The sequence below is a fragment of the Oreochromis niloticus genome, linkage group LG1 (assembly GCF_001858045.2).
Source record: "Oreochromis niloticus isolate F11D_XX linkage group LG1, O_niloticus_UMD_NMBU, whole genome shotgun sequence".
NCBI classification, from domain to species: Eukaryota; Metazoa; Chordata; class Actinopteri; order Cichliformes; family Cichlidae; genus Oreochromis; species Oreochromis niloticus.
The window spans coordinates 8,242,275-8,254,735 of NC_031965.2; positions in this window are offsets into that span (position 1 = coordinate 8,242,275).

A 12,461-nucleotide genomic window follows, 5' to 3' on the forward strand; every position below is an offset into this window, starting at 1 on the left:
GAGGGATCTCCAGAGACTCTCAGATACAAAAGAAGTTCAGACACAATAGACACATAAGACCAGAGCTATAACAAGCAGTGAATTGCAGAAAGAAGAAATACAGGAAGCAGATGGAAAAAGAATACATAAATATATGAACAAAATGACAGTTTTATTCTCAATTGTTTTCCTGTGAAACGTTTCTTCTTCTTTTTTTTAATTCAATTTGTGTTTGCAGTTGTTAATACTTTTTTATTGTTCACATTATTTTACTTAATATATTAGATGTGAATAATTGATAAAATATGGCTGTAGGATGCCCAGTAACAGGGTGCCAAGCACTCCAGTATCCATGTGTGGGGCACTGAGTCATAGGCATTCTTGTTGTCAATCTTGGTTGGTCTGCCTGGTCTTAACCTTTACTTCATCTAAAGGTTAGTTGATATGATGCATGAGAGCAGTCTCCATGTTGTGCCAGGTAATTGGCTGGTAGTAGGATGATTTAGTACACTAGGACTGTTCTGCCATGTGTTAACTAATCTGGAGTACACGCTGTTGCCTAAAGTATTCAGGTGCACAAAAACAAGTACCTAGTCATGTAGACTGTTTCTACAAACATTTATGATGGTGCTGTGATAGGATTCTACCTGAACAACAAGTCTAGTTGTGAGCAGTTTCCCTGCTACTAAGTATTACAAATTCAACTGTTAGTGGTATTATAACAAAGTGAAAGCAATTAGGAATGACAGCAATTGATTCATGAAGTGATAGGGCACAGATGCCGAGGCACATGGTGTACAGAGATTTTCAGCTTTCTGCAGAGTCAGTCACCACAGACCTCCAAACTTCATGTGGACTTCAGATTAGCCTATAAACAGTGCAAAGCGAGCTTCATGCTTGGAGCAGCTGCATCCAAGGATTAAATTAACAAGCAGAATGCAAATATATCATATTTTCTAGAGTTGGGTTCTGCACCTTAGTTCTAGTTAAAAGAACTCATAGTGCTTTAGCACACCAAGACATCATGACTGGGCACCAGTGCACAAAGCAAGGTCCATAAAGACAAGCAACTTTGGTGTGGAAGAACATGACTGGCCAGCACAGAGTCCTGACCTCCACCCAATAGAATACCTTTGGGATGACTGAGGAGGAGAGACTGTGAGCCAGGCTTTCTCATCCAAGTGTCTGACCTCACATATGTGCTTATGGAAGCATGGTCAAAAAAATATCCCATAAATACACTCCTAAATCTTTTGGAAAGGCTTCCCAGAAGGGTTAAAGCTGCTATAGCGGCAAAGGGTGGACTGAAATCATATTAAACCTTTAGGATTAAGAATCACATGTCACTCAAGTTCATATGTGTGCGAAGGCAGACGAGCAAATACTTTTGGCAAAATCATGTATCTCTGTTCACAGAGACCCTCTGGTCAGGTTCCACTGAGCTTTGATAGTCCACTTGATAATTCTAATATGAGGATAATACAAAGGGAGGATGCGGGTAGGTGGAAAATGGAGACACCAGGTAAATACGATGCAGTGTTGGTGGGCAAAGTGGATTTCTATCTCTCTATTTCACTGTAGTGCGAATATTGTTGTCAGTATATTTGGATGAGATTCACAGCAGGGTGATTTAAGATAGACCTGTCAGCATGGAGACATACTGACTGCAGACAAGAATGCAGCTACGCTCCACCAACCACAGTGCACACACACAACCACTTGCTGCATAACATTTCAGTGGCTTATGCAAATTGAACACTATCTCAAACACACACACTTGGATGCATGCAGCACAGCAGAGTGTCTCAGTAATGATTTCAGCGCCCAAGGCGAGGCAGTATAAAGAAGCCAGATGCCATGCAAATGCTATTGACAACACTTGAGTTGGGACTTTTTTTAAATAAACGCCATCTCACCTGTTATCAGCTAATGACAGTGGAGCTGATGGAATGGTGCCAGGTGACGGCAGCATGTACATGCAAAATGAAGACATCTTGAGATTAAATTTGTCTCCCTACCTCTGCCCTGTCAGTCCATCACAAATGCTGCAGAGCATAGTAATCTAAGAAGCTAATCGGAGTACATTCTGTGTCAGAAAGGAATGTGAGAAAGTATTTCTCTTCAAATCACCTTCCAGTTGAAGAGAACAGACAGAAAAAAGTGTTGAAGTGCCAGGAAAGAGAGGTGCCAAGAGATGCTACTTTGTGTTTAGAAAAACACATCTAAGCTTTGGCATTCCATACGTACCTGACAGATAAAATTTTCTTTGCTTATGTTGAGCTGAAATGCTAAGTGGGAGCACACTACAGGCATTTAAAATATATTAGCCACAGTATGTTTAGGACTTTAGGACGTGCATTTTTTTATTTATGTCAATATTTGCACTATCATGCACTGCTTGTGTAGAGTACCAACCACACTACAATTTTGTATGTACCATTTCCTCAGTACCAGTGATAGATGGACTGTTAGTTCAGTGTAAAGTAAAACAGTCTTGGTCAAACATGAAATGTTAATGTCAAGTCAAATGTAAATGTATAAATAAAGGTAAAAAAAAAAAAAGTCAAATTAAAAAGAGATATAATGTAAAACAGGTTAAACCAACTAGGGATGCTTAGATGATTTATGTTTAACTGTATTCTTGGGATACTGATATCAGCTAGCTAAGCACTATTTGCAGCTAGCATAGAACACCACGCTGTCAGAATGAGTGTTGCCAACTTAGCAACTTTGTCGCTATATTTAGTGAGCTTTCAGACCCCCTTAGTGACTTTTTTTCTAAAAAGCAACTAGTGACAAATCTGGCGACTTTTTCTGGTGTTATTAGAGACTTATTTATGACGACTGTTTGATGTGAAAGTATGGCAAGCCATACCCGCACTGACCGTAACGCAGTCAGTTCTTCTTTTACTGTTATGTTGTTTTGTGGATCACAAGGTTTAAAACTACTTATAAACGCACACAGACAAAGTAACTCCACTAGAGTGCCTATTTCGGGCCACTTTTGCCGGTCCAAGCCCGGATAAAGGAGCAGGGTTGGAATTGTGACATTTTAAAAAACAATAATTGCTAAAAGAAATTTAATTTGTAGTTCTAAATAAATTCTAAATGCATTTAGGACATTTTTTACTCACTTTATGTCTCTTCCACAATGTTATTTTTCTCTCCTACAACTTTTTAGGTTGCAATTACATTAGAATGACCAATTATACAAATTAGGCGATGACATCATTTAGCGACTTCTAGCGACTTTTAGGACAGCCAATAGCGATTTTCCTTACTGAGGAGTTGGCAACACTGGTCAGAATGTGTGTTGGTCTAAACTCAGCTTGAGGTCCCAATGTCAAACGAACAATGTGGCATCACTGAGAGTTACAAACTCTCTAAATTCTTTCATCTTTAATAAAACAATCAGTGTGGCTGCTCTGTCAGGTGTAACAATTAAGTTTAACATCCAGGTATCCATGAAAACAGAATTTATGAAATTTGACAGCATTAGAAGTTAGCAGGATGTTAGCTCCCTAGTTTCCATCTAAAGATGGAATACCATGTTCTGAGTGAGGGATTTCTGAAAAAATTCAAACGTACAGCTCTGCTATCACTTCCAACATAAATGAAGACAGAAAACGAAACAGCAGTGACGTTTGTAGGGTTACTGAAGTTGGGCTAGCTTCCATATAATGGTGTGCTACGTGGTGGCTAGCTACACAGCTATGTTAGCATGATATAAATATATTAGCACAGTGAAGATGGAGGATGAACATTAACTTTTTTCCACTCGATAAAAGTTAACGTGAGGGTTCCTGATGGTTAGGGACAAATGCAATCGCATGGCAGGATGCTGTAAACAGACCAAACTTCAGTCAGGAGAACAACTGAGATAATCCATCCACAATACGAGGTTAGTCACTAATATACTGCTGCATGGGCTGGGCTTTAGTTACATCGTAAAAACTGAACTTTATAATGAATACCACCTGGAAGCCTGGTTCATACCTCGTCACTTAAAGACCGGATTACAGCATCGTGCGCATTTTTGTTTTTGATTCAAGCACATATATTGCTTGAGGTTGGTAATTTTTTTTATCGTTTTGTGGCGGACCACCAGGTGGCTCCACTCACACCCAAGTTGAAAGGAAGTGCTGGGGTGGAGATTTTTGGCGCTTGCTGTATGTGAAGTTGGAGAGTCAGTTAATAAAGTTGGAGTGAGACACTGAGACCTCTCATGTCGTTATTACATACCTCCACATTGGTGACCCCTGTGGCGAACATGCTAAGGCTCGAAGACGAAGCCAGCTCCGGCCTGGGAGCATCGGCTGCCGCCGGACTTCCACCTCCGCCGATGGCTGCGTTTGCTGTGGCGCTTAAATTGCCGGATTTTTGGCTTCACGACCCTCCTTCATGGTTCGTGCACGTAGAAGCTCAGTTTGCTCTTCGTGGAGTTTCAGCCGACGATACTAAATACCACCATGTGGTGGCCTCACTTGACCCGCTGTCAACCCGCCGCGTGATGACTCTCCTCCGGGACCCCCCAGCCCAAAGCAAGTACACCGCCCTCAAGGCGCTGCTGCTGCGGCGTTACTCCCTCTCTGATGCTGAGCGAGCCGAGAAACTCCTTTCCCTCGCGGGCTTGGGCGACGGCACAGCTCTCGAGCTCATGGAGAGCATGCTGTCCTTACTGGGCGCGGATGACGGAGGATTCCTCTTCACCCACCTCTTTCTCCGACAGCTGCCGGCTCCTGTGCGCGCTGGCCTTGCCAACTCCCCGCTATTGGCCACGAAAGATTACCGCTCCCTTGCGGAAGAGGCGGATCGCATCCTCCTGGCTACCAGAAATTTCGACGTCCAGGCGATTGTCCCGGATTCACCAGCCGTTTCCCCCGCCCCCTCACCGATGCTCCAGGGGCCCTCCGACTCGTCCACGGTGGCTGGAATCGCTGCACGGCGGCACCGCGGGAGAGGGCTTTGTTTTTATCATCAGCGTTTTGGAGCGAAGGCACGGCGCTGTCTCCCGCCTTGCAGTTTCCAGACCCAGGGAAACGGGCACGCCAGCGCTCTGTAGCAGCCGCGACCGCTGGCAACAAGGAAAGGCTGCTTTTCATAGAGGACTCACGCTCGGGGAGGCGTTTCCTGGTGGACTCCGGCTCACAGAAGAGCCTTCTTCCCCCGGCTGGCTTGGACAGGCTAGCTGAGGGCTGCGGGCCATTGCTGACTGCGGCTAATGGCTCCCCCATCAAAACCTTCGGTGAAAGGTTGGTGACTGTTTGCTTTCATGACCGTGACTTTCAGTGGAAGTTTGTTGTTGCTGCTAGCTCTGTGCCTATAATAGGCGCTGATTTTCTTTGTGCTTACGGACTGCTGGTTGATGTTGCTAACAGACGTTTAATTGATGCTGTGTCATTTTCCTCATTACCCTGTTTGACTCGGGGTGCCCAGCCCGTGGTGCATGCTAACTCAGTAGATTCGAGTGACGCTTTTCAGTGTTTGCTTTCTGAGTTTCCCTCACTCACTGTCCCCACTTTCTCGAGCACTGTGACGAAGCACGGGGTGGAGCATTACATAACTACAGTAGGGCCCTCGGTGTTTGCGCGCGCGCGCCGCCTCGACCCTGCCAAACTGGCTGTAGCTCGGGAAGAGTTTGCCACCATGGAGCGCCTGGGCATTGTGCAGCGTTCGAATAGTGCCTGGGCTTCCCCGTTACACATGGTGCCCAAATCTGACGGTCGGTGGCGACCTTGTGGGGATTTCCGCCGTCTCAATAACGTCACAGAGAACGATCGTTATCCCATTCCCCACATCCAAGATTTTTCCGCCCATCTTGCGGGGACCTCTGTTTTTTCGAAGATCGATTTGGTACGGGGATATCACCAGGTTCCCGTGCGCGCGGAGGATGTCCCCAAAACCGCCGTCATTACACCTTTCGGACTTTTCGAGTTTCTGCGCATGCCTTTTGGCCTGAAAGGTGCCGCCCAAACCTTCCAGCGGTTGATGGACTCGGTCTTGCGCGGGCTGCCCTTTGTTTTTGTATATCTTGATGATATACTGGTGGCCAGCGGCTTGGAGGAGCAGCACATGTTCCATCTGCGTCAGGTTTTTCGGCGTTTGGCGGAGCATGGACTGATCATTAATCCGTCTAAATGCCAGTTTGGGTTGCCGGTTCTCGACTTCCTCGGGCACCGTATTTCCGCTCAGGGCGCGGTTCCGTTGCCTGACAAAGTCCAAGCTGTTTCAGATTTTCCGCGTCCCACGAATGTTAAGGCGCTGCAGGAATTTTGGGGGATGGTGAATTTTTACAACCGTTTTCTCCCCAGAGCGGCACATCTGCTGAAGCCCCTTTATGGGGCGTTGAAATGTAAGAAGGCTACTGACTCCGTTGACTGGATTCCGGAAAGCATCCAAGCGTTTTCTGATGCTAAGTCGGCATTAGCTAATGCTGCCCTTCTGGCCCACCCATCCCTGTCGGCACCGATTGCGTTGACCACCGATGCGTCGGACATAGCGGTGGGTGCGGTGCTGGAACAGCGAATCTCGGGTGTCTGGCAACCGCTCGCCTTTTTCAGCCGTACGCTACGTGACAGCGAGCGCAATTACAGTGTTTTTGACAGGGAGCTGCTGGCTCTCCACCTGGCGACTCGTCATTTCCGTTTTTTTCTTGAGGGTCGTTGCTTTACCGCATACGTGGACCACAAACCCTTGACGTTTGCCATGTCCAAGGTTTCTGATCCATGGAGTGCACGCCAGCAGCGCCAGTTGGCAGCCATTTCTGAGTTTACCACGGACATTCGGCACGTGGCTGGTAAATCCAATCATGTGGCTGACTGTTTGTCCCGTGCGCTGGTTTCTAACGTCTTTCTCGGCATAGACTACTCCGCCATGGCTGCCGATCAGAGCGGTGACCCAGACATCCTCGCGCTTAAGTCCACGCAGACGGGCCTCATACTGGAGGACAGACCCGTGCAGAACGGCGGTCCCCTCCTGGTCTGTGACGTTTCCACCGGCCGCCCTCGCCCGGTGGTTCCCGTTTCCTGGCGTCGTCAAGTTTTTGACTCGGTACATGCTCTCTCTCATCCGGGGATCCGGGCCTCTGTTAAACTGGTAAGCTCTAAATTTGTTTGGCCGGGCCTTCGCAAATCGGTTAAGGAATGGGCGGCGGCATGCATTCCTTGCCAGCGTGCGAAGGTTCATAAACACACCAAGGCGCCCCTGGAGCAGTTCTTCATACCCGGCAAACGTTTCGATCATGTGCATGTCGATCTGGTGGGTCCTCTGCCGCAGTCACAAGGTTTTACGCACCTTTTGACTATTGTTGACCGCACCACCCGCTGGCCGGAAGCGGTCCCCCTGGCGTCCACTACCGCAGCAGTGGTGGCCAAGGCGTTTTTGTCAACCTGGGTCTCGCGTTTCGGCCCCCCGCGGACATTACCTCGGACAGAGGCCCCCAGTTCATTTCCGAGCTTTGGTCGGCCATGGCTGATGGACTGGGGACCAAGGTCCACCGCACAACCGCATACAACCCGCAAGCTAATGGGATGTGTGAACGGTTCCACCGGTCGCTTAAGGCTGCTTTTCGCGCCTCCTTAAAGGATGGAAATTGGGTTGACCGCCTCCCGTGGGTTTTGCTTGGGCTGCGCTCTGCGGTTAAGGAGGATCTCGGCGCTTCCCCAGCTGAGCTAGTGTTTGGTCAGCCCCTCCACGTGCCTGGGGAATTCTTGCCCGAGAACCCTCCCCCCTGCTTCGATCCATCGGTGCTATCTCTCAACCCGCTTTTGCACTCGCTTCGGGTTCCTGGTCCGGTGCACCATTGCCTGCCTGACACTTTTGTTCCAAAGGCTTTAGAGACTGCTAAGTTTGTTTTTGTCAGGCACGATGCCCACCGGACACCGCTGCGGCCGCTGTATGACGGCCCATTCAGGGTTATCGAACCGGGCCAGAAACATTTTGTTTTGGATTTTGGGGGTCGTAGGGAGACTGTGTGTGTTGACAGACTTAAACCTGCACATGTTCTTCCGGACAGTCATGTAGTGCCGGCCCAGGCCCCTCACCGTGGCCGCCCTCCTTCGACGGGGTTAACAGACTCTGGTTTTCCCCCCAGGACTACCCCCCGCCCACCGGCGTTTGAACCTCCTCCTGCCTTTCCTGCTCGCCTTCGCCAGCCTCGTTCACCGGGTGGACCTTCCTCTGCCTGTTCTCTCCCTCCCAGGTTCAGTCGTTCGGGCCGTTTGCTTAGGCCCAGGGTCCTGGACTGAATAGAGACCTAACTGTGTGTTCAGGGGGGGGGGTATGTGTGGCGGACCACCAGGTGGCTCCACTCACACCCAAGTTGAAAGGAATTGCGGGGGTGGAGATTTTTGGCGCTTGCTGTATGTGAAGTTGGAGAGTCAGTTAATAAAGTTGGAGTGAGACACTGAGACCTCTCATGTCATTATTACATACCTCCACAGTTTGCTATTTTATGTTTGTGTAATATTAATTACTGATGTTTGTATGTTTCGTTTATGATGAGTAACCATTACGAAGAAGAAATAAGAAACAGAAGGGACCAATTTCCAATAATATTTTTACATAAATGTTTATTTTCAGTACATTTAAGCTTAATGATCTAAGTTTATGCTTATTGATTTGTAGGCCAAAGGTTAAAGTGCATTACACACTAAATAGTGATGTTTACTTACCTGTAAGTGAAAGGAAAGAACGGAAACTGTCTTGAGATGTTGGTTTAAAACTAACAGAGGATATGCAATATTGTTCTTTTTGTTTCTTTTGTATATATGTAAATATTTCTAAATCATTCACAATGAAGCTGCTGAAGGAGAAGCATCGTGTCTGAGTGGCTATTTATTTATTCCCTTTCCAGGATGTAACATACCTTGTACCCATGTCATCATGCAGTCCAAGAGGCTTAAGACTAAAAAGTAAGACTAAAAAGTTACAAGTTACTGTATAAGTTACAATTGATTTCCATTTGCCTCTAGTCTAAAACACTTTAGCTGAAATTGAATCTTCCTTTCCTTAATCATCTTTTTTTCCCTTTCATCTGCTTCCTTTAGGGGTCACTACAGTGGATCATTGGCCTCCATCTCACCCTATGCCTAGCATTCTCCTCTGACTCACCAGCCCCTTGTATGTCTTCCTTCACAACATCCATGAACCTCCTCTGTGGTCTTCCTCTTTTTCTCCTGCTTGTCAGTTCTACATTCAGAATCTGTTGTCCAGTATATCCACTTTCCCTCCTCTGCATATGTTCAGAACATTTCAACCGTTTCTCTCTAACTTTGTCTCCAAACTGCTCATATCCGTCTGATATACTTTGTTTGTCCATCCTTGTCACTCCCAATAAAAATCGCAACATGAGGAACTCTGCCAATTCCAACTCCGCCTCTTGTCTTTTCATCAGTACGATCATGTCCAAACCACACAGTATAGCAGTGGCACCCTGTTGGTCATCAGCACTGGTGTGGTTCATTCTTGAATGTTTGATTTGGCAGAGATTTTACATCAGACGCCTCTCCTGACGCAACCCTTCCTTGTGGGTTTTTAGCTGAAATGCAATCAGTTTTTTTAATCATTACTTCAAAAGATTTCACATTGTCATTACTACCAGTCCCTATAAAGTGAGCATTTGGGCCACCTTGCAGTTATCAGGAGTAGGTCCATTTGTCTAGTTACTTCAGTACTTTCTGCTTGTAGCAAAGTATCACTGATGTGATACTCCAAGCAGAATACACTTTGGGCAAACTTTCTGTTTTTTAAATGTGCTATATAAATAAATTGGATTTGTATTTGATTTCACTTTACTTCTCATGACTGTGTGTTTTCATTGGGGGAAGACCTACCGGCTTCCACAGAAGAATGGAAAGAAGGCATGGAATATTACAAAAATAAGATCTGCTCAGGACCATCTGGCGCTATTTATAAAGTGTCACCTTCTGCGGACACTCCGAAGAACAAGAAAAAAACCTTGGCTTTGGCTGAGGCTCCTTTGTCCCTAAAGAAATGAACTCAGTTCTGGACCAGCTTCCAGAGATCTCCCTGGCGGCAAGTTGAAGGACTTATCCAAGTGTATTCCACCAGTTGATCCAGGTTGCACTGGAGCAAGTACCACCAGAAGCAGTTAATCTGATTATGTTGCTTAATGATTTACTAAAGATAAGGTTCACTATAGTTAACTTTACCACCAGGGTGAACAATATTTGCGACTCTGTTTGTGTTTGTGGCTGCTATGAACCACCTGTTCCAGGCAGGATGAGCACTGTGAGGGCCAAAAACAGAGGACAGGATAAGACCCCTGCAGACCCTTTAGGGATTATAATTACTTCATCAGTCCAGGGAACACAGTGGATCCTAAGCTTGATGGAAAAGATAGTCACCTGGGCACAGACGCATTTCAAACAAAGGAAAGTCAAGAAACGTGATGATACTGAAAGGAAGAGTAAATTCAATTCAGTTCAATTAAAAATTATTTATACAGTGTCAAATCACAACAGTTGCCTCAAGGTGCTTTATGCTGTAAAGTGAAAAGCCTACAATAATACAAAGAACACCGATAAAAACCCCAACAATCATACGACCCCCTATGAGCAAGCGCTTTGGTGACGGTGAACGGTTGGGGTGAGGGGAGGAAGACAGGACAAAAGACACGCTGTGGAAGACAGCCAGAGAAAAATAATCATAATAAATAATGATTAAAGGCAGAGAGGCGTATAGACACAGTGAGTGAGAAAGGCTACTAAATAAGAAATACTCAATGCATCATAGGAAGCCCCCAACAGCCTAGACCTATTGCATCTTAACTAAAAGAGGATTCAGGGTCACTTGATCCAGCCCTAACTATATGGTTAAGCGGAAAGGAAACTTTCAAGCCTAATCTTAAAAGTAAAGAGGCTGTCTGTCTCCCGAATCCAAATTAGAAGCTGGTTTCACAGAAGAGGAGCCTGTCAGTACTCTTCCTGCATCATTTTGGATTAACTGAAGGCTTCTCCGGGAGTTTTTAGGACATCTTGATAATAATGAATTACAGTAGTCCAGCCTAGAAGTGATAACTAACTAGTTTTTCAGCTTCACTCTGAGTCAGAACGTTTCTAATTTTACAGATATTGCACAAATAGTAGTCCTTCGTATTTTTTTAATATGTGCCCCGAAGAACATATTCTGGTCAAAAATGACTGGAGGCCAAGGTAATGTCATAAGCATCTGGTTAGATACCATATTTCTAAGATTTTCAGAGCCGATCCAAATTAAGAAGCAGAAAGTTAGAGGTCATCCAGGTCTTTATGTCTTTAAGAAATAAAGTTTAACTAATTGGTGTGTGTTATCTGGCTTCATGGAAAGATAAGTCCCGCTTACCAATACCATCTGATGTAGAGAAATTCAAAGCCACCAAGGCAAGCTCTGTAAGTATGTTGCAATTGTCTGAGGATGAAAGTCGGAAGGGTCTTGAGTGTAGGTAGTAATTTTGTGTATGTGTGAGGGTGAGCAGAAGGGAGGTGTGAATGGTTGTCTTTCTAATCTGCAGTAGAAGGTGTTAAGGTCATCAACCAGTCAGGGATTCTTCTCAGTGTGGGGTGAATGGACTCCCGTAGCTGGTGAAATGCTGCAGGGCTCCAAACTAAAGCAGGGTTGTGTTGGCTAAGAAGCTGGTTTTTTAGCTTCTCGTTACAGCTCCTCTTAGCTACCCTGATCTCATTGCTCAGCTTGTTTCTGGCCTACTTGTACAGCAGCAGGGCCTGGTCCCTGCTGCTGTAGCCCTCCTCCTTGGACTGGCACAGCTTCCTCAGAGTGAACCATGGTATGTTATTATTATATGTGCAAAAACTCTTAGTCTGCGCGCACAGGTCCTCACAAAAACCCATGTATAACCTCACTGTGTCAGTGAGTTTATTTAGGTCAGTGCGTGCAGCTTCAAAAATACTCCAGTCTGTGCAGTTGAAGCAGGCTTGTAATTTCTCCTTTGATTCATCCACTTCATTACAGTTTTAATGTCAGGCTTAAAACCTTTTCATTTTTTCTGTTCTGCCTGTGATCAGAGAGTCCAAGAGCTGCACAAAGAACAGCACGATAAGCATCCTTTAAAGCAACGTAACAGTGGTATCTTAGCATCCTTGGTGGGATGTGCTGGCTGTATTTTGGAAGTTCGTGGGTGAGGTTTCCTCTGTTAAAATCCCCTAGAATAATAATAAGGTAGTCTGTGTGTTCTTTTCCTCCATGTCTGTTACCTGGTAATGAAGATGGGGAGATTCTCTAGTGGAGTTTATGTATTATTGTAGGCTCTACCTTACAATATAAAGCGCCTTGAGGCGACTGTTGTTGTGAGTTGGTGCTGTATAAATAAAACTGAATTGAACTGAATCATTCATGTGTGGATTACAGTGTACTGACAAATGATGCTAGAGGCTGCAACCCTGCTAACATTTTCTTTGACACCATCCTTGAAAATCCAACAGCAGATCCTTTTTTGGGCCCTTTAATTGATTAATGTGCTTAAC